Source organism: Eurosta solidaginis, chromosome 3 (genome assembly GCF_040869045.1).
Source record: "Eurosta solidaginis isolate ZX-2024a chromosome 3, ASM4086904v1, whole genome shotgun sequence".
NCBI lineage: Eukaryota > Metazoa > Arthropoda > Insecta > Diptera > Tephritidae > Eurosta > Eurosta solidaginis.
Genome location: NC_090321.1, coordinates 170,143,802 through 170,167,180, shown reverse-complemented (window position 1 = coordinate 170,167,180; position 23,379 = coordinate 170,143,802). Strand labels below are relative to the sequence as shown.

At 37.6% G+C, this 23,379-nt stretch overlaps 1 protein-coding gene across 12 annotated transcripts in view; it reads right to left on the bottom strand.

The window, feature by feature from the left end:
- pwn (pawn) overlaps positions 1–23,379 on the bottom strand; it is a 198,972-nt gene that overhangs the window by 166,783 nt on the left and 8,810 nt on the right. For 2 of the 12 annotated variants that reach the window (XM_067773849.1, XM_067773851.1), the window contains exon 2: positions 22,037–22,318. The exons of the other annotated variants lie outside the window; for them this stretch is intronic. The gene's annotated coding sequence lies outside the window, so the exon portion shown is untranslated. The remainder of the gene's footprint in view (positions 1–22,036; positions 22,319–23,379) is intronic. 12 annotated transcript variants of the gene reach the window in all.

The following is a 23,379-nucleotide window of genomic DNA, read 5'->3' as shown; positions in this document are numbered from 1 at the left end:
GTCTCTAAGTATTGCCTCTTTGATGCTATTCCTTTATACGCCGTTATGTATGTACATACTAATTCCACAGGGTATTATAACTTTGATTGGATAACGGTTTGTTGTAAAGGTATAAAGGAATCGAGATAGATATAGACTTCCACATATCAAAATCATCAGTATCGAAAAAAAATTTGATTGAGCCATGTCCGTCCGTCCGTCCGTCTATCCGTCTGTCCCTTAACACAATAACTTGAGTAAATATTGAGATATCTTCACCAAATTTGGTACACGAGTTTATCTGTATCCAGAATAGATTGATGATAACCACGCCCACTTTTTATACATATAAAATTTTGGAAAACACAGAAAACCTGATTATTTAGTAAATAATACACCTAGAATGTTGGATTTTGACGTGTGGACTGATATTGAGACTTGAAATTAAAAAAAAAAAATTCAAAATGGGCGTGGCACCTCCCACTTGTGATAAAATCAATTTTACAAATATTATTAATCATTAATCAAATATCGTTGAACCTATCGTAACAAAATTCTGTAAAGAGGTTGCCTTTACTATAAGGAATTCTCTGAAGGAAAATTAACGAAATCGGTTAAGGACCATGCCCACTTTTATATAAATATTTTTAAAAGGGTTGTAGACGAAAATAATAAGCTATATCTTAGCGAAAAAGAGCTTTGTATCAATAGAATTTTACTTTCTAAATTGAATTATAACATTAAATTGGAAAACACTAAATTGTTGAAAATGGGTGTGGGAGCGCCCCTTTTTTGTCTAAACAGTTTTCAATGTTTGGGGATCAATAACATACATGTTTTCCCTAATCCCATTTTGTGATATGAGTTGTAAATTCAAGTAAGTTCGTAATAGTTGTTTTTCCTTTACAAAAACCATGTAGAAATCGGAACTGTGACTTGATTGGTAACAATAGCTTCAAATAATTTTGGAATAGCGGAGAGCTTATCGCCACAAAAATATTAGAACATGGTTCCGAAAAATACTCAAAGTACTTCCGAAGTAGACCGGAGATGATCTCGCATATACTATTTCATCTGTTCCCGAAGTACTACCTACTTCATTAAGAAAGGTTCCAACTTCGTTACAAAATTGTAACAGTCATGCCAAACAGATCGCAAAATAACTTCAAAATACCACTGAATTATTTCGATATGATCCCCAATGGATATCTTAAAAGTCTAGACATTATTCTTAAGGGGATCCATAAAAAATTACAACATTTTTTTGTGAAAGTAGCCACAAAATATACCCAAGCTGACTAAATCAACCTTATTTTATATCGACCGGTTCCAGAAATGAAATCCAGAAACAGTTCTAGAATTGTTTCGCAACTAAGCTAAAATGTTTGCCCTGCGAATATATAAAACAATACATCAGTGTAATTAAATATTTTGCATTGTGTTTTGTACCATGAATTGTATACCAATGAATCTTTTTGTATTGTTTGGATGCACACTCTGACCATTACGATTTAATATTTTGAGCCAAAAAAATGCCACATTAAAATTACTAAGGAGTAGCTCCGGAAACAATAATGATTTTGAACTCAGTAGAACTTGCAAATTGCGAATCCGGATGTCACCCGCAAGCTTCCTGGTAATTTAATATTAAATATTAAAAGTTATAGGAGCAGAGGTCTACGTATTCTGCACACTCTCCAATCTTTCATTGGGATAAGTTTCACTATAAAAAATTGTATCAAGGTTCAGTGATCGCAAAAGATAGTCTGATGACGTCTTCATATTGGAAAGCCTCGCTCTAAATCCAGGTTATCTATGTCTTTAAGCTGGGAAAGTTGAAGTTTCCATAAAACTTCCACTCCCGCAAAATTCGCACCACATTTTACAATTATACTATGTATCTAGATAATTACTATTTCAGATGAGGCTTTCAAGGTGTGGAGGAGTGGTCAGGCTATAAAGGGGCTGACAACTTGTTCAGTTTTTTGCTCTTTTGCGTTTCTGGCTCTGACATCAGAATGGAAATAAATGGACGGAAGCTGTGATCTTCGCCTCTGTAACCATTGACACCACGAAAAATAGATTTCAGGATGGATTATAAAGGACTTAAATTTCATGGTATATAATGTTTGTAATAAATACAAAAGACGATTGAGACAAAAGAAGAAAGATGTATGCGATATACAGAATTGAGCACCTTCAGATAACTAAGCTCTGTTTTAAGATTTTTGAGAGAATTTAAAATAATTACTGGTATACGTACATATGTTGATATATACCACATATATACACAAGAAATTCTAAATCCGGCATAAATACGATATTTCGCATAGATTGAGATTTCACTGCTAGACTTTTACGAACACACTCACAATTACTTACACATTCTTAAACAGCTTAAGTATGTACAAACAAAGTATATACTTAAGTTAGCCTTTCCATTGAGGCAACAACCGTTGCGCTTTCTATTATTTATGTTGCGTGAAAAACTCACCTTCACTTTATAGGCGCGTCTCATTACAGCAGATCGGCGGCTGCAACAGCAAAGTAATCCACAAACACTGTTCAAACTTGCAGTAAATAGTGTAGTAGACGTGTGTAGAAGGCGATGGATGTAGTAGAACAGCAAATCACAAAATGCAGTTTGTAAACAGTAAAGCACCATTCGATTGAATAAGTAGGAAATACGCATGCGCCTCAAGACACCACAAATAAGAGAGCAGAGTGTTTCAAAAATGCATTAGTCGTTTCAAACACATTCACATGTGGAAGGGCGGTAGTGAGTTATATTAATTTTGGAACGCTGAAAGTAAGCGTAAGGTGTAATGTGTAAGCGTAAACGTAAGCGTTGTTGTTGCTGATGTAGCAGCTGGGGTTACCAGATTTTTATTTCGGGTTCCCGGGACAAACCTCAAATTTGAGCCAAATTCCCGGGATTTTTAAAATTTCCTGGGGCATTTGAAAAATAAGAAACCCCTATATATTTGTATGGGTTGCTCATTCGGCGAAATAATTTTTAGATAGAATTAAACTTTTTAAACTCATTTATTTAAAACAAATATTTTTTATGAAACAAGCTTGCAAAATTAAGGTTTAGGTGTGCGAAATATCAGACATTGACAATATCCAGAACCACAGTTCCCTGCAAAAACTCTGACTAGTAACACAAATCACACACACAAGATTGCGTATTGCGCATGTAAACAAAAGATAAGCTATTTTTTATGGGCAATTTTACGTCATTTTCCTCTAGCTCTTGTTTTTTTCTCTCTTTCTTTCATTCGCTCAAGCAGTCAAGTGTGACGTAGATGCGCAGAACGAAGCAATTTTGAACTCGTGAATGCGCAATCTTCTGTGTGGGATTTTTGGACTAGTAATTTACGGTCATTGTAGTAGTCATATTCATAGTCACATTTGCATGGGCGAGAGTAGATTTTTGAACAACTTTTCTGTTTCGTTCCAATTAATGTGATCGTGTCGTGTGCCATTTTTGCAGGGTAGGGATGAATTTTTCTTCTTTACATAGTTGCATGCAATATGCTAATGAGCTGAATACAATCGAAGCCGCAAATATGACCATGTTTCGTAACAGTTTATGGTTTATTAATTTTAATAGGGTGAAAATGCCGGGACATAGCATTTCCCGGCGGGACACATTAAAATTTGTAAAAAATACGGGATTTCCCGGCCAATACGTTACATTTGGCTACGCTAGTAGCAGTGCTCCGCCCCCTCCAATAGGCGCGATCACTCAAAAATTGTCATCAATATCCTCTAACTCGCGTTTCCCTGGGGAATACGCGTTCCTCTTTCGCAAGTTTTGGGTACTGTTCTTTGAGTACTGGATTCACAGGGCAATTCCTGGCATAAAGGTCCGACGCCTATTTGTGGAGTTCACTGAGGGCCTGCTTGTGTTTTTTGCTTCATACGGCTGAGTTCTCAGGTGCCGTATTTCCTCATAATGCTTACGAAGATGACTCCTTAAGCCCCTAGGCGGTGTTGGCTCATCAATCAGATGTCTATTGGGATGCCCAGGTTTGTGGGTACTCAACAGGAACTGTTTGATTAGCATCTGATTTCTCTCCCTGATGGGGAGTATTCTGACCTCATTATGTAGATGGTGTTCTGGGGACATAAGAAGACAGCCCGTGGCGGTTCTGAGAGCAGTATTTTTGCAGGCCTGTAGCTTGTTCCAGTGAGTAGTTTTTAGGCTTGGCGACCATATACGGAACGCGTAGCATGCAATCGGCTGGCCAATTCCTTTGTAAGTGGTAATGAGCGTTTCTTTGTCTTTTCCCCAAGTACTGCCAGCAAGGGATCGGCTCTAGATTTTCGGTACAATTGCGACTACATGCTCACCAAAATGTAGATCCTGATCAAACGTCACACCCAAGATTTTGTAGTGTAGTACAGACGGTAGCGTAGTGCCATCGACGTGGATGTTCAAAATAGTCGACATTTGGGACGTCCATGTTGTAAATAAGGTCGCGGAGGATTTAGTCGGTGATAATTCCACGTTTCGAGAGGCAAAAAAACTGGAGAGATCAGGGAGGTAGCCGTTTATTCTGTTGCAAAGCTCATCGACCTGTGGGCCTGGGTCTGTGGCCATTATTGTGCAGTCATCGGCGTAGGAAACGATAGTAACCCCTTCCGGTGGCGAAGGTAGCTTAGATATGTAGAAATTAAACAAAAGTGGGGAAAGGACACCACCCCTTGTTTAATTCTTCTTGGTTTTGATGTTTCGTTTCTAAATTTCACCGATGCCTGCCGACCACCCAGATAATTTGCGGCCCACCTTTTAAGACATGGGAGAAGGGTAGACCCTTCCAGGTCTTGCAGTAACATGCCATGGTTGACCGTATCAAAAGCTTTTGATAGGTCTAGCGCAACGAGTACTGTTCTATGGTGGTTGTTTTGATTTAAACTGCAATTTATCTGGGTGCTAATGGCATTTAGCGCGGTGGTGGTGCTATGGAGTTTTCTGAAGCCATGCTGAGGCTAGCTGCAAATTTGCTTTGAAGTAGGGGAGCAAAATGGCTTCAAGCGTCTCTGCTACTGGCGATAGGAGAGATATCGGGCGATATGAATCTCCTATGTTAGTTGGTTTCCCAGGCTTTAGTAGCGGGACCACCTTGGCCATTTTCCATTTTTCGGGAATGACAAAGGTGGAAAGAGACAGGTTGAAGACATGCGCTAAATATTTTAAACCCTCTTTCCCTATGCTTTTAAGCATCGGCATGGCTATGCCGTCTGGGCCCACTGCTTTGGATGGTTTAGCATGACCGATGGCATTCTCAACCTCTTTGGCTGTGATGGCAATTGGCAACGCGTTGAATTTATGTTTATGTGCGTGTCTGTTGGCCCTCCGTCTATCTTTGTCGACCGTATAATGCATTATATATTGTCTGCAGAAAGCGCTCGTGCACTCTTTCGCATCCAACAGCACTTTATCGCCAAAGGCGATGGAAACTTTGTCATTGTGCCTAGGCGCATTCGATAGGGACTTTACGATGGACCAAAGTTTACCTATACCGGCAGAGAGGTTACAACCGCTTGGGTGCTCCTCCCATTTCGCCCGCTTGTGTTTATCCACAAGCAATCTGATGCGTTGGTTTGTATCCCTTATTTGGGGGTCACCGGGATCGAGCTGTCTTATAACGTCAAGTTCTCTCGTTAAACTAGTGGCCTCCGCCGGAAAGTGGGGCCGAATTTCGGGAATTCTACCGGCGGGAATGAAGCGAGCCGATGCGGATTCAATTACCTTGCGGAAAGCGCGCTCCCCTTGGCGGGCATCAGTCGGGATAGGGAGGGCAGCAAAGCGGTTGCCTGTAAAGGATTTGTATTCGTCCCACTTTCCTTTTTTTTAAGTTTATGAAAGTGCTTTTCGATGAAGTCGGCGGCACGCTCGAGCGAAATAAGTATAGGCAGATGGTCGGATACCAATGTTACCATCGGCTGCCAGTTGACGCAGTTTACGAGTTCTGCGCTCAAGTTTGATATATCCGGCGAAATGTGACAGCTTCCTACCGTACGTGTGGGGTGTCTCCGTTTATTGTGCGGAGCCTCGTTTTTTCTATTTTATCCGTCAACATCTCACCCCTGCTGTCCGCCCGCAAGTTTGAATGTCATTGATCGTGATGGGCATTGACATCGCCTAAGATAATGCGATTGTTGCCAGTGAGTAAGGCGCTGATATTAGGGCGGTATTCACTGGGGCAACAGGTGGCAGGAGGGATGTAGATGTTGATGATTTCTAGGTTTGCATCTCCTGACCGGACAGATAAGCCTTGACGTTCTAAGACACTGTCCCTGCGGCCGATGTCAGGATTAAATGTATGATATTGCATAGAGTCTGGTATGATAAACGCGAGGCCGCCGTCATTTTCGCTCTCGCGATCTTTTTTGTGGACATTATACCCAGAACAGGTCTGCAGAGCGGATCTTGCTGTGAGTTTATTCTCTTGAATCGCAGGAATGCGGATGTTGTGCTGCTTCATAAAATCGGCTATCTCCGTGATCTTCCCAGTTAATCCATTACAGTTTAACTGCAGGATTCTGAAGTGCATGGGGGGAGACGTCGTCACTCTGGGAGTAAGTGGCGGGTGACTACGCCTGGGTTGTGGAAAGCTAGGACACAACTGCTGTTGTGTCCCTGGGACTGGACGTCCTTGGGTAAGCAATGGGGTACCCGGAGTATTTGGGTATGCGGCCTGGCAACATGGCGCAATGAAACCCGTCGGGGGGTTGCCGTCGCGGAGACCAGAACATCTAGGAAAGTGGCACCGTCCATGGCAGGAGCTGCATTGGGTGGATGTCGCAAACATATATATTCTGTGCTGGCAAACGGTGCAAAGGGTTGTAGGGAATAACAGTCTGTTTCCCTGACCTACACAATTGCTGCAGGAAAAGTGGGGGAATAAGGCGGGCTGATGCTCGGCATTGCTCCCGACTCTACTACGGAGATTGTAGGTATGAGTGGGAGCAGCCGTATGAGTTGGTGGCGCCGTGGGGCGCGAGCAGCAGCGGGTACTTGTTCTGGTTTGCTGAGCAGCGGGGCTGCTGGATGGTAGGGGGGAGGGGGGGGGGGGCTAAGGCGTAGACTACGGGATGCCCTAGGGCGTGAAAAGAAAGGAGCCACAAAAGATTTATAGAAGTTATGTGGACGTCTGGTTTTGGGATCTAGCCCAGAACAACCTTTCCGATGCAACCATCCCTTACGCGAGACACACTGACAAGAGTATGACCGTCCTAAAAATGGTAGATGCAGCAAACCCATTTCTCAGGACCGGGGTCAGGAGACGGACCCGGATTGGGTTCAATACCTTCCCGGAGCAAAAGAATATGGAGCAGTCGCGCTGCAAGGAGCTGCTGGGAGGAAGTAGGTCCCGTCCTGCCAATTTGTAGGAAAAATTAAAAGGAGCACGACGCAAACTTGAAGAGAAGATCGGCCTAAGATCTCTTCGGAGGTTATCGTGCCTTACATTTTTTTATAAATCAAAAACCGTCAAGTTGCCATCACAAAATTTATCAGAAGGATTTATCTTGTCATAAGGAATGTTTCGGGAAACAACTGACGAAATCGATTTAAATAAAATATTTTGAAATATATCGTAGACGAATGTAATTGCCAGTATCTTTGCGAAGAATAACTTTTGACCAATAATTATTTCATGTTTCGGGGCCATAACTCGAAGCGAAATTAACGTATTTTGACATAATTCGGCTCTAATATTTTGTATTTAAAAGGTAACTATTTTAAGAAATAATTAGCGAAATCGGTAAAAGGTAGCGCCTAAAAAAGTATGTGTCTAATGTCCAGCATCGCTAAAAATTACTAAAAATAAAACTTGCTAACTTTAACAAAATTATGAAAAGCTGCTCTCACTCCAAAAATTTTCAACACATTTCGAAATTTTCGCCAATTGAGTTTTTTCGTTCTATTGTAACATTTTTTTTTGTATGGAGTTAGCAGCTTTTGTCGCCTTGTTGACGATATATAGGGATCGTAGAGTAAAATAGTTGCTAATATCTATGCGAAAAATATGTTTGCATCAACTCTATGTGACTATGTTATAAGTGCCATTATAATACGAACAGCGAAAAAATTTCATTTTTAAAATTGTGCGTGGCGCAGCCCCTCTTTTTAACAGCTCGAAAAACGTTTTGAGCACCAATCATAATTGTTCAGGAACCCCACGGTGGGTTTTAAAAAATTTTAATTTTTCTGGCGACCACCTGGGAAATATTTCTGTGGGCTTGTTCCAGGAGGTGCCTAGTGTCAAAAAAAGCCAACTGCGAAATCGTATATTCGGCACTTTTTTTTTAGTCATTTGAATTTTTTAAATTTTCAATTTATTTTAACGCAATAATAATCATGCTTCTTTGCAAAAAATAATGTAAACATTTATTTTATGTAACGTTACATACAATGCAAACAGTTATTTTAAACAAAATTTACAAAATAATGCATATTTTTGTTTGAAACCACAAAAGTTCGTTAATTAGCTCCTCCTATTTATTTGAATCACAAATGGCAACTATTGTATTCGCAAACTGCTCTCAATAAACGACAAGAGTATTCTGGATGAGATATTTCAACACTGTACTTAACCCACGTCTTTTTAAAATCTACATGCACAGATTCAAAAGCTTGCTTGCTCCAAAAAGCGAGTCCTTTCAATGTTTTAAACAAAAGTAAGGTACGAGTTCAATTACAGCATGAACTTTAGGTGTAATACTAATTTCTAAGTCCTCATAACTTGTTTAAAATTTATTAATATGTGTATAAAAACTTCACTAAGCACTGTTCAAATAAAAGAGGGCACGCATGAGTTTAATGCTGAACTATTATTTTCTTTATTATCTTACTTCACTGAAGAGTTATATTAAAATTTAACACAAAATCAAAATAAATATGTTAAAAAATGCTCGGCGTGCGAGCGATATCATAAAAACGATCGAACGGCTCGGGCGATGCGTGTAGGCGCATAGTTTTAGACATAGTACAGGTCATAGTACAGGTTTACAAGTATGATATGTATGAGAAGGAAGCAACTCCTTTCTCTTTCTAACACATTGCAGTTTGACACTTCGGTCAGTGTCAAACTATTGTGGAACTCAGTGGAACCTGCGTGGAACATGCGTTTGGCACTGAACGAATTGTCAAAATTACCGGGGTTGCTGTCGTTGGAAGCGACGCAGGGAAACAAAAAAAGGAGCAGAATATCAGATATGGGTTGCTGTGATGGTAAATTTGAACGAATTTAGTATGAAAATGTAGTGCACGTATATGGGTCCTACAGAAAATTATACAAAAGTCTTGAATTGGTATATCTGAGGACGCGTAGTTATTCCAGTATTAAGAATACAAATACGGGTGCTAAGTTTTTCTACCCGTTCAAAAGTTCTCCGCGAAAAACAGTTTTAAACCGAGGTTGACTGCAATAACCCGTCCAAAAATGTGGAAAGAGAAATGAAAATACGCGTTTTGTCCTTTTATCAATAGCCCAAAGGCGAAAAAGTATTCGAATTATTGGAAGCGTGCAAAAACGCGTCTATTAATAACTCCCCCGACGGTTTTGGTCGTGTTTTAGCAATCGTCCTGAGTAATAAAGTATCACAATTTGTTAATTAAAATTGTCGAAAACGTATGGATTCTAAAGAGGGGTGTAATTAAGTGCTCGTTTCAAAGTAAATAAGGGCATTTCTTTGTAATTTTACGATAAAAATTTTACACAGTTTTCGTTAGCAGCTAGTACACTTTTCTTGGACCTAAGAAGTACAACAGTGCCAAATAGCATCCACAAAAAAAACGAACAAGAACAAGCTTTTTATCAGGTGAGCGTGGCTGTGTATGTGCGTGCTGCTACATGTCCTACTTGTAGACCTGTACTATGGTTTTAGATAAACTAACTTGAGCGTGAGCGCAGAGCAGAAATCATCTTTTCATCGTTTTTAGGAAACAGCAAAACCTCCTACGGTTTTCCATGCATTTGTGAGAGTGATATGTTGCCATCTGAGCATTGTTTGCATTGTATGTAACGTTACATAAAATAAATGTTTACATTATTGTTTGCAAAGAAACATTATTATTATTGCGTTAAAATTGATTTCCCTATCAATAACGCGTATGAAAGCTTTAATTGCAAAATTTAAAAAATTTAAAAATTCAAATGACTCTAAAAAAAGCGCCGAATATGCGATTTCGCGGTTGGCTTTTTTTGAAACTAGGCACCTCCTAGAATAAGCTCACAGAAAAATTTCCCGGGTGGTCGGCAGAAAAATTTAAATTTTTTAAAACCCACCGTGACCCAAAAACCCCTTTATTAGAGACCAAACCAATACTTTTTTAATATTTCTTTCAAATTATAATAAGCTACGCACATATAAGTAAAAAAATTTATTTCAAATATTCAAAAAAGCCTTTTTTTCCAAAATCAAAAAATTTGTTTGAGCAACAGAAGAACAGAAATCAATATCAGCTATGCCGTTTCAAATTTCAAAAGCTTTCATTTATTACTGAACCACTGTTGGACGAAGCCAACCGTAAAACCAATATTCATCGTTTCCCATTTCAGCATTATAAAATCTGAATTTGAATCCAAATATGTACATACTTCCAATTCCTATTCAGAACATCTAAACACACTAGAAATATCGTTGATTTAATTGGAATTTTTTTAGTTTTATTTTCGTAACCGCAATTTTTGAACTTATGACTTTTTTGCAAATACCTCGAGATGTTGAGGGCGAAAAATAATACATAATACATACATCCCATATACATAGGAGTTTTTATTTATTTGTTTTTTTTTTGTGCCAGTTTTATTTTCTGTCGATAGTGAGTTTATCAGATAATGTTATTTAAGTTTATTTTCAACATACATTTCTTGCATTTCTTAAAGTTCATTTTTATACTCAGTTGAGCAGAGCTCACAGAGTATATTAACTTTGATTGGATAACGGTTGGTTGTACAGGTATAAAGGAATCGAGATAGATATAGACTTCCATATATCAAAATCATCAGTATCGAAAAAAAAATTCGATTGAGCCATGTCCGTCCGTCCGTCCGTCTGTCCGTTAACACGATAACTTGAGTAAATTTCGAGGTATCTTGATGAAATTTGGTATGTAAGTTCCTGGGCACTCATCTCAGATCGCTATTTAAAATGAACGCTATCGGACAATAACCACACCCACTTTTTCGATATCGAAAATTTCGAAAAATCGAAAAAGTGCCATAATTCATTACCAAATACGGATTACTTGGTAGGTGAGTTGAACTTATGACGCAGAATAGAAAAGTAGTAAAATGTTGGACAATGGGCGTGGCACCGCCCACTTTTAAAAGAAGGTAATTTAGAAGTTTTGCAAGCTGTAATTTGGCAGTCGTTGAAGATATCATGATGAAATTTGGCAGGAACGTCACTCTTATATATAGTAATAATAATAAAATAAATAATAAATTAATAAAAATTAGCAAAATCGGATAACGACCACGCCCACTTTTTAAAAAAAAAAATTTTAATTCAAATTTTAAAAGAAAAGTTAATATCTTTACAGTATATAAGTAAATTATGTCAACATTCAACTCCAGTAATGATATGTTACAACAAAATACAAAAATAAAAGAAAATTTCAAAATGGGCGTGGCTCCGCCCTTTTTCATTTAATTTGTCTAGGATAATTTTAATGCCATAATTCGAACAAAAATTTACCAATCCTTGTGAAATTTGGTAGGGGCTTAGATTCTAGGACAATAACTGTTCTCTGTGGAAAAGGGCGAAATCGGTTGAATCCACGCCCAGTTTTTATACACAGTTTACCGTCTGTCCTTCTGCTCGGCCATTAACATGATAACTTGAGTAAAAATCGACATATCTTTACTAAACTCAGTTCACGTACTTATCTGAACTCACTTTGTATTGGTGTAAAAAATGGCCGAAATCCAAAAAAAATGCCATAATTATATACCAAATACGAAAAAAGGGATGAAACATGGTAATTGTATTGGTCTATTGACGCAAAATTTAACTTTAGAAAAAAACTTGGTAAAATGGGTGTGACACCTACCATATTAAGTAGAAGAAAATGAAAAAGTTTTGCAGGGCGAAATCAAAAGCCCTTGGAATCTTGGAAGGAATACTGTTCGTGGTATTACATATATAAATAAACTAGCGGTACCCTAAATATGATGTTCTGGATCACCCTGGTCCACATTTTGGTCGATATCTCGAAAACGCCTTCACATATACAACTAAGGGCCACTCCCTCATTAACACCTTTCATTTGATACCCATATCGTACAAAAAATTCTAGAGTCACCCCTGGTCCACCTTTATGGCGATATCTCGAAAAGGCGTCCACATATAGAACTTAGGCCCACTCCCTTTTAAAATTATCATTAACACATTTCATTTGATACCCATATTGTACAAACAAATTCTAGAGTCAGGCCTGGTCTACCTTTATGGCGATATCCCTAAATGGCGTCCATCTATAGAACTATGGCCCACTTCCTTTAAAATACTCTTTAATACCTTCCATTTGATACACATGTCATACAAACACATGCCAGGGTTACCCTAGGTTCTTTTTACAACATGGTGATTTTCCCTTACTTTGTCTCCACAGCTCTCAACTGAGTATGTAATGTTCGGTTACACCCGAACTTAGCCTTCCTTACTTGTTTCTTCTTATTTTTATTATTTGCTGATCCGTATCAAATTTTGACAGCATTTATGTAGTGTAGGATTTTTATTGCTGCTGTAACCGCAAAAACACAACCGGAACGAGTAGTTTGAACACCGAAATTTCGAGACGCCTTACTTTGTTTATGTGCTATGTTTTGGAGGCCTTGACATATGTACTTATATATGCGTGCTTCTGTACGTACGTAGTCCTTATAAATCAAATAAACTATTTTTTTAGGCTTCACCATTTCAAACGGTAATACGAAGGCCTCTATCAAAAAAATCGTGAGTTTGACCCATGTGCGACATCTCTATACCGTCTTCAACCAATACCGAAATATGCATGTGATATATTTGACCCTGTAATTACCATATAAATACATAAGACTCGGGAGGTAGCTCCTCCACTTTCGAATCTTTCCTAGGTTTAATTTGAAATACGCCAAGAATTTGCCTTCTTCCAAGCAAATATCTCTTATAAGCAGCAACAAAATTTGAGCAGCTAACACACATGTACCTACTATGCACACGTAAAGTCACATAACTTGTGAAGAGGAAGAAAAACTCGTCATTGCAGTTGCTTAGAAAATGGCACAAAGAAATGGCACAAGTAACCGTTTCTTAACTGCAATTTTTTGGAACGCAGCTGAATGTCAAATGCATCAGAGACAAACAGCAGGTAATATAATAATAAGCAACAAATTCTTTTAACAAGAACATCCAACACGAGTCGCGCTCGGTTTCTGACATTGGCCTCCTGTAAAAAAGTAAAAAAATGTTCTTGTTATTGTTATTTCACAATTTAAAATTTGTGAATTTTGGGTTTTTTTGTTTGAACTAAAACAAGCTACGTCTGCATATTAGCCACTATGTATGTATGTATAGATTGTGTAGATGAACACAAGTTTTGGTATGTATGTATGTACGCATTTGTTTATGCACCGAACTAGAATGACTTTGGCGATTTAGCAGTTGTTGGTTTCTTGCAAGGCCTGTCATTCCTGTTTCATTTCATCTGAGTGTCCGGTTGACGTTTCTGTTGACTATGAATGCCGTACAAGTGCATAAAATAACAAAAACAAAAGCAGTGTTATCAAGCTGATGAATGCGTTCATATGTCTGTATGCATATGTACAAATACATACGTATTTTAAATGTATGTATGCATGCATTTGCAACGGTATAATCAGTATCGTGTAACCGATTTTCACCAATAACAATAAATTGTAAAATACTAACACACTAACACATGTGTACATACATTCTATCTAATGTATTCCATGTGCCGTGCAGTTGCATAAAGAAAAATATAGGAATTTCGTGTATTTAGAACTTTAAATAAAAATAAGTGCGGTCCCAATTATATTCATGATTGAATATTTAGATACGAAGTTTCTGTACAAAACTATTTTTTATTCTTTACTTTAAAATAGTCTTAAAATGGCAACATATGTATATAGGGGTGTCTTTGAGGCACCACATAATTACAGCAATATTACAATAATTTTTTTGCTCTCGCTCTACTACAAATAGCATTTCGTTCGTAGTTTTTATTCTGCTATCGAATCGTAACATACGATTAGGGATCGAAAACAGTTTTCACACAAGCGATAAAAATAAGGCTATCCAACTATTTAATAGAAATAATAATATATTATGGATTTAATGAGAACGCGTTGTCCCTAGTTCACACATTTCATTAATCCAATGCACCATTTCGGAGCTATAGTGATTTGATAAACGGCATTCGATCACGGATCGTATGTAACGATTCGGCCCCTGCTGCTTTTTGCTTCCGCTCTAAAACACGACATAGCTCGCAGCAGAGCACACGAAATGATATCACTTTTTTATGCTACAGCTCTGCTCTATGCTCTGTTCAGACTCCAGAGTAATATAGCATTTTCAGTGACTGCCAATAACATTTTTTGTTTCTGAATTATAAATAGCTATAAAACCTCAGGATGTTCGTTCATGGAAACCAAACGAGTTTGTATCCGGAATATTTAAAATATATATAATGTAAGCATATGCGAGTAAGTTATATGTACTAGAGTTCACCAAGTGGTTTAAATTCAACCAGCTACAGACATCGCTATACCTTTGCTTTTTTTTTGCTTTCTTTTCCTTTCCTGTTATTTTATTCTCTCTTCTTTCTTTTCTTTCCTTTCCTTTTCTTCTCTTTTCTTTTCTTTTCTTTTCTTTTCTTTTCCTTTCTTCCTATGTTCTAGATAACGAAAAGTCTGAGGTAAAGATATATTAAACAGCGTCAAGGGTTAACTATAAAACATCTTTGTCTACTTTAGCAGTTTATGTATGCACATATTTTACATTTTCGTTGTTTTTTTCTAGGTTTTTATTTTATTGTACACATAATTGACTTGTCAATTTCCCAATCGTCGGAAATAGAAAAGAAAATCATTGGTTACAAAATTATTATTATGCCTAAGAAATCAGCAACTAAATCCATCCTAAACCATCCACGCATTTCAACGATCATTCACAGTAATTGGCAAATTACCAGTTCCAACTGCAATTTTGTGAGCAGAAAAATCACGCATTAATAAACTTAGTCTTGCACCAACTTTGAGACCTTTGAAGTTCCATTGGAGCTCGTTAGTAAATAAATCACACTCAATAGTGGAAGCGGTAATTGTTGCCGGGAGATGGGTGGTTTTAGATAAGTAATGTGACGTTGCATGCTGTTACAATATCATAGATATAAAGGGAGTTAAATCAAAGTTGTCTGCTTTTGAGGTTATACATGCGGCCAGGTTCCGTAATTCAACACTGGCATATGTACATAGTTGCATACTCGACTGAATAATAGCTACAGTACTCACCGAGAGAATACTTGGTAGAAATTAAAAAATCGTTCAGCCTTTATGGGAGACGCGGTGAAGAGCTTTTTGGAGCTGATCGCTGTTTAACTAAACATATGACAAGTACCGAGCGAAAACTAAAAGAATGGCTAAGTTCGGAAAAAATTTAATATTATATACTCAGCTGCAGGCTCTCGCACATGCATTAAAAAGATACTCTTATAGTTATGTCACGAACATTAAATAAAATTAAAGCTTAAGTATATTTTTATTGTAGTCTTATATAAACAATAGTCGAAATTATTCCAAAATATTGTATAATATTTTCCTCTGCCGATTTTTCTGTCTCTGCCTATTTCTTTCCTTTTTAGCTTTATTTTGTGCTTATACTCGGAACACTACGGACTCAATCAGTCTATGTGAGGTCCTCATGGACCGGCCAGTTCAACCTACTCGCTGTTCTACTTCTTTTTCTGCCTCTTTTTCTACCTTTTCTTAACACTTTACCGTTCTCCTCCGCCCATTTATGTGCCTTTCGCCTTCTCCGTTTTCTCTACTTCCATTCCCTTTCTTGCTTTCTTTCCCTATATCTTTAATCGCCCCTAATTTTCTCTTGTCTTTCAGCATCTTTCGCCTTGCTTTCCTTTTTGCCCTATCTCTGTCCGGCGTCCTTATATCTTCCCTTTTTATTCTTCTACTTTTTATTCCCTTCTCTTTGTTTTATTTTTGCTCTCCATCTAATCCGCTCTCCCATTACTCCCAACTCTCATCCTTACAAAAGTCCTTAAACAATTTATAATTTCCAGATTTTCATTTTTAATCGGAAAAAACTTACTAAATCCAAACTTTTATTTTTTTAAGTTCGAATATGAAAATTTAATCCGAACTTTTATTTGTTAAGGGCAGAATAAAATTCGGGGCCCATAACAAAGAAACGGCTCAGTCCAATTAAACAAATTTTATAGCAATGGATTTTTCTATATATCTGGATTTGAAAACTATAAGGGCATTTCACGATTTATTTAATTAATTCTAGAAATTTATCAAATTGAACCAAACTCATAGTATTCATAATAGGGTTAGGTTGAATTTGCTGGTCAATAAGGACATCCCATATATCAGGATTAGTTTGAGGACCAAATAAAACCACAAATAAGATACCAGAACTTATGTTTTAAAATAACTCCGTCATCTTTGCAAAAACTAGAAGTTTTCTAGGACGTAGCTTAATTCCTACCTGGCATTGCGAGGGCAGTACAAGAACAGAGGACCTGCTCAATTATTTCTTCCTGTAGCCTGTACTTTACTATATTCGCTGTTACTGACGGGGTACAATTCATACTGTCCACTTGGTAGGCCCATCATGCGCTTAAAGTCTTCTCTCTTTAAAGATACGAGCAACTTCTTAGATTTTAGAATTTTTGCAATCAATTTGAAACACAACTTTCTGTTATAATAGCAAGGTTTATAAATTAAAATAATAATTGGTCAGTAACAAAGCTCACTTTGTATAAGATGGGGGTTCATGGGTCTAAAGTGAACAAGAGAATTAAGGATAATGCGAATAAAAGTAGGAATAAGAGGTTAACAGAAATAATAACATCATTGCAAGATTAATCTATAGATGAGAGTAAAAGTGAGATTAGGGTTAACGGTCAAACCTAAACAAGAGGGACAGCGGCGTGTTTTTCATTGCAGCCCACATATGTAGTTCCCTACAGAGAAGCGAGACGCCATTTTGGTTTGGTTCATACAAAGAGTAGGGGCATGAGATTATAACAGATAAGTACCGTCGCCGCTATTGTTTGAGATTGACTGTCAGATAAGATAAGTAATAGGGATATGGGGAAGAAAAGGAATAGGAACATTTAATGGAACGATTAAGGCAAACAGCAAAGATACAGACGGAAGAGAAAACAAGGGAAGAAATCTGTTAGACAGAGAAAAAGTGAGTTGGCAAAGCTGGGATTTTCTTTTTAGTTTCGCCGCTAACGGAATGTTCAGCCAGAACAATATCTGCCAAATTTGATGTTAAGGCTAGAAGTATTCCACGTTGTTTTACTAATTTCCAGGGTTAGTCAGTACTATTAAAGGACCTTTTAAGCAAAAAACATGTTTTTTGTCATCGGGTTAATAAAATCGGATTTTTTTAAGCGTCGTTGCTATAAATCCTCTTGCTATTACATGTTTTAGAGCTTACGATTTCTTATCGAACACAACCGAGATTTTCGAGACCCCAGAAATCGAGAACTCGACTTCTCGCGAGATTCTCGTGTCTCGAAGTACTCGTAAATCTCGCAAGCTTATCGACATAAATTTAATTGCTGTATGGACAGTATTTATACACTTGTTATACTCAGTTGAGCAGAGCTCACAGAGTATATTAAGTTTGATTGGATAACGGTTGGTTGTACATATATAAAGGAATCGAGATAGATATAGACTTCCATATATCAAAATAATCAGGATCCAGAAAAAATTTGATTGAGCCATGTCCGTCCGTCCGTCCGTCCGTTAACACGATAACTTGAGTAAATTTTGAGGTATCTTGATGAAATTTGGTATGAAGGTTCCTGAGCGCTCATCTCAGATCGCTATTTAAAATGAACGATATCGGACTATAACCACGCCCACTTTTTCGATATCGAAAATTTCCAAAAACCGAAAAAATGCGATAATTCATTGCCAAAGGCGGTTAAAGCGATGAAACTTGGTAGATGGGTTGACGTTATGACGCAGAATAGAAAATTAGTAAGATTTTGGACAATGGGCGTGGCACCGCCCAATTTTACAAGAAGGTAATTTAAAAGTTTTGCAAGCTGTAATTTGGCAGTCGTTGAAGATATCATGATGAAATTTGGCAGGAACGTTACTACTATTATTGTGCTAAATAAAAATTAGCAAAATTGGATGAAGAACACGCCCACTTTTTAAAAAAAATTTTTTTTTAATTCAAATTTTAACAAAAAATTTTATATCTTTACTGTATATAAGTAAATTAAGTCAAAATTCAACTCCAGTAATGATATGATGCAACAAAATACAAAAATAAAAGAAAATTTCAAAATGGGCGTGGCTCCGCCCATTTTCATTTAGTGTGTCTAGAATACTTTTAATGCCATAAGTCGAACAAAAATTTACCAATCCTTTTGAAATTTGGTAGGAGCATAGATTCTGTGACGTTAACTGTTCTCTGTGAAAATGGGCGAAATCGGTGGAAGCCACGCCCAGTTTTTATACACAGTCCACCGTCTGTCCTTCCGCTCGGCCGTTAACACAATAACTTGAGCAAAAACCGATATATCTTTACTAAACTTAGCCCACATACTTATCTGAACTCACTTTATCTTGGTATAAAAAATGGCCGAAATCCGACCATAACCACGCCCACTTTATCGATATCGAAAATTACGAAAAATTAAAAAAATGCCATAATTCTATACCAAATACGAAAAAAGGGATGAAACATGGTAACTGGATTGGTTTATTGACGCAAAATATAACTTTGGAAAAAACTTTGTAAAATGGGTGTGACACCTACCATATTAAGTAGAAGAAAATGAAAAAGTTCTACAAGGCGAAATCAACAGCCCTTGGAATCTTGGCAGGAATACTGTTAGTGTTATTGAATATATAAATAAATTAGCAGTACCCGACAGATGATTTTCTGGATCACCTGATCCACATTTGGTCGATATCGCGAGAACGCCTTCACATATACATCTAAGGGCCACTCGCTTTTAAAACCCTCATCAATACCTTTAATTTGATATCCATATCGTACAAACACATTCTAGAGTCAACCCTGGTCCACCCTAATGGCGATATCTCGAAAAGGCGTGCACCTATAGACCTAATGCCCACTCCCTCTTAAAATGCTCAGTAACACCTTTCGTTTGATACCCATATCGTAAAAACATTCTAGAGTCACCCCTGGCCCACCCTAATGGCGATATCTCGAAAAGGCGTCCACCTATAGACCTAATGTTCACTCCCTCTTAAAATGCTCAGTAACACCTTTCCTTTGATACCCATATCGTACAAACATTCTAGAGTCACCCCTGGCCCACCCTAATGGCGATATCTCGAAAAGGCGTCCACCTATAGACCTAATGCCCACTCCCTCTTAAAATGCTCAGTAACACCTTTCGTTTGATATCCATATCGTACAAACATTCTAGAGTCACCCCTGGCCCACCCTAATGGCGATATCTCGAAAAGGCGTCCACCTATAGACCTAATGCCCACTCCCTCTTATAATGCTCAGTAACACCTTTCGTTTGATACCCATATTGTACAAACATTCTAGAGTCACCCTTGGTCAACCTTTATGGCGATATCTCGAAAAGGCGTCCACCTATAGAACTGAGGATTACTCCCTTTTAAAATACTCATTACCACCTTTCATTTGATACCCATATCGTACAAACACATTCTAGAGTCACCCTGGCCCACCCTAATGGCGATATCTCGAAAAGGCGCCCACCTATAGACCTAATGCCCACTTTCTCTTAAAATGCTCAGTAACACCTTTCGTTTGATACCCATATCGTACAAACATTCTAGAGTCACCCCTGGCCCACCCTAATGGCGATATCTCGAAAAGGCGTCCACCTATAGACCTAGTGCCCACTCCCTCTTAAAATGCTCAGTAACACCTTTCGTTTGATACCCATATCGTAAAAACATTCTAGAGTCACCCTTGGTCCACCTTTATGGCGATATCTCGAAAAGGCGTCCACCTATAGAACTAAGGATTGCTCCCTTTTAAAATACTCATTACCACCTTTCATTTGATACCCATATCGTACAAACACATTCCAGAGTCACCCCTGGCCCACCCTAATGGCGATATCTCGAAAAGGCGTCCACCTATGGACCTAATGCCCACTCCCTCTTAAAATGCTCAGTAACACCTTTCGTTTGATACCCATATCGTACAAACACATTCTAGAGTCACCCCTGGCCCACCCTAATGGCGACATTTCGAAAAGGCGTCCACCTATAGACCTAATGCCCACTCCCTCTTAAAACGCTCAGTGACACCTTTCATTTGATTCCCATATCGTACAACTAGAGACACCCCTGGTCCACCTTTATGGCGATATCTCGAAACGGCGTCCACCTAGGGAACTAAGGATCACTCCTTTTCAAAATACTCATTAACAGCTTTCATTTGATACCCATATCGTACAAACATATTCTAGAGTCACCCCTGGTCCACCTTTATGGGGATTTCTCGAAAAGGCGTTCACCTATAGAACTAAAGCCCATTCCCTTTTAAAATACTCATTATCACCTTTCATTTGATACCCATATCGTACAAACACATTCTAGAGTCAGCCCTGGTCCACCTTTATGGCGATATCCCTAAATGGCGTCCATCCATAGAACTATGGCCTACTCTCTCTTAAAATACTCTTTAATACCTTCCATTTGATACACATGTCATACAACCACATTCCAGGGTTACCCTAGGTTCATTTTCCTACATGGTGATTTTCCTTATTTTGTCTCCATAGCTCTCAACTGAGTATGTAATGTTCGGTTACACCCGAACTTAGCCTTCCTTACTTGTTTTTTTTTTTGTACTTGTGAATTTTTTTTGATTATATTGCTTTTCAATGACATTTAACTCAAAACATATTTATTATACATATAATTTTGTTCACAATATTATATTTTTTTAACGAGACATCGAGAACACGGTTTCTCGCAAGATTCTCGAATCTCGAAATACTCGTAATATTCGCGAGCTTCTCGATTTTCAATTCAATCGCTGCATTGGCATTATTCTATACATTTCGGTGTTTTTTACTTGTGGTTTTGCGGAAATTTTCGCTTTCAGACAAAATCTTAAGCTTTATATAAAACAGCCAATGAATCGATTAAATTGAATGTCGAGAAACTCGCGAGCCTTACGAGTATTTCAAGATTCGAGAATCTCGCGAGAATTGAAAGTTGAGAAGCTCGAGAGTATTACGAGTAATTCGAGATTCGAGAATATCGCGAGAAGGCGGGACTTGCGAGAAATCTCTTCTCGAACAAGTTCGAGAAATCGTAAGCTCTAATATATTTTTATAATTGTCAAATATCACTCCATTTTCGAATACTGACTTCAAATGTTTTTTTTATTGCAAGAGCCGACAGCATTCAACAAACGAAAACGAGTTTTCTTTTACTAGAACAAGAAACACGGGCCTTTATTTTGTTTATTGACATCATATAGAAGTTAATTTGAAAATATGAAACCCTTTGCATATCTTCTGTTACGGGAACACTGTTGTAACCGGTCAGTACGCCATGCTTCCGATAAAACGAGTCCACAAAGCACCGCCACGCGTTTTTTTGCTGCGTATGTAATGCAAACACACCTTTCACTGTTCTAATATTGACATGGTTTGTTACTTGTACCAACGGCTTAAGACCCCCAATTTCCCATTTTCTGTTGCCGCTAAGGGCTAAGAAAGTTTAAGGAATTGAAGATAACTTTCGTTCTTTTAACTTTTAAATACAGTTTATGTTAGTGCATGATTTTTTACCTGTTTTACATAATTATTAATATTTCACAATTCCCGGTGCTGAATTTGTTAATATGTATATGAAATTGACTTGCAATCAAAAACAATGATACACTTTTATTTTTTCTTGAACCATTTTCCACGTCGACTTTTCATATATAAAAGTTTTGCTTTTTTATTTATTTTCTTTTGTTTTTTATTTTTCTTTTTCAATTTCAATGCAACACAGAGACAAATAAACAGAGGTAATTTTCAGTTAATATTTTTTATTTTTTTTTTTGTGCAATAACTTTTCCACTTTTTCTGCAATTTCTTTTATTATTATTTTTTCCACTTTATTATTTTTAAATACATACATACATAAAGTAATTTATGTATATATTTAACAGTCACACATGAATTTTGCGCACTTGCGTTCATATGCGCGCAAGCGCTGACAACGTACACACAAACACACACATAGCAAGCACATACACGCAAACATACTTATCTCTTCAGACAATTGAGCGAATGCTGACGAAAAAGAAAGTTTTTTAAGCCATCTTGCTATTTAATCTCACATACATATATTTACGAGGGTTCGAACAAAAGTTCGCTTAGATGGAGCTCTCAAATCAGCTTATAAATGAGCTTTGTTTCCTGTCCTAAATGAGTAGAAACTCGTTCCATGCACACACGTTGAAAGAAGTCGCAAGAATTAATCAAAAAATTATCGATTTACTATCGAAAATTTATCGTTTGTAACAAAATTCTTGGCGTGATTTACTTCCGAAGAGATTAAGGCTGAGCTTCTCTTCAAATTTTGGTCGTACTCTTATTAATTTTACTTACGAATTGGTGGGACGCGACCTACATGTTTTATGCCGACTTCGAACGGCACCTGCAAGGTAGATAAATTTACACTGAGAAACTTTCCATGGCAGAAATATTCTCGGAGTGTTTGCCAAATTACTGCCGAGGCACAGCCCCGCTTAGAAAACCCTTTTTCTAATTGGATAAACTTTTTCTAAATTTTATATGTTGCTTTGCCCGGGTAGGCACGCTACCACCCCACCACGACGGTCGTTTATTAAGTGAAAAATTATCGATTTTATATCAAAAATCTATCGATTTATTATCAAAAAGTTATCGAAAAGTTATCGATGTATTATGGAACTGTTTCCAATTTTTAATCAGTGTGTCACAGATCTGTTATCGAAAAGTAATTGATTTCGTTGCTAGGGTCATATAAACTATCCAGTACTATTTTGCATGGGTGATAGCATGGTACATATCCGCCTTCCGCCTAGGAGTATGCCACAATTTTAGTTATTCGTACACCTTCTTAAGAAGCAAAGGCTCATATTAGGATAATATTGCATATC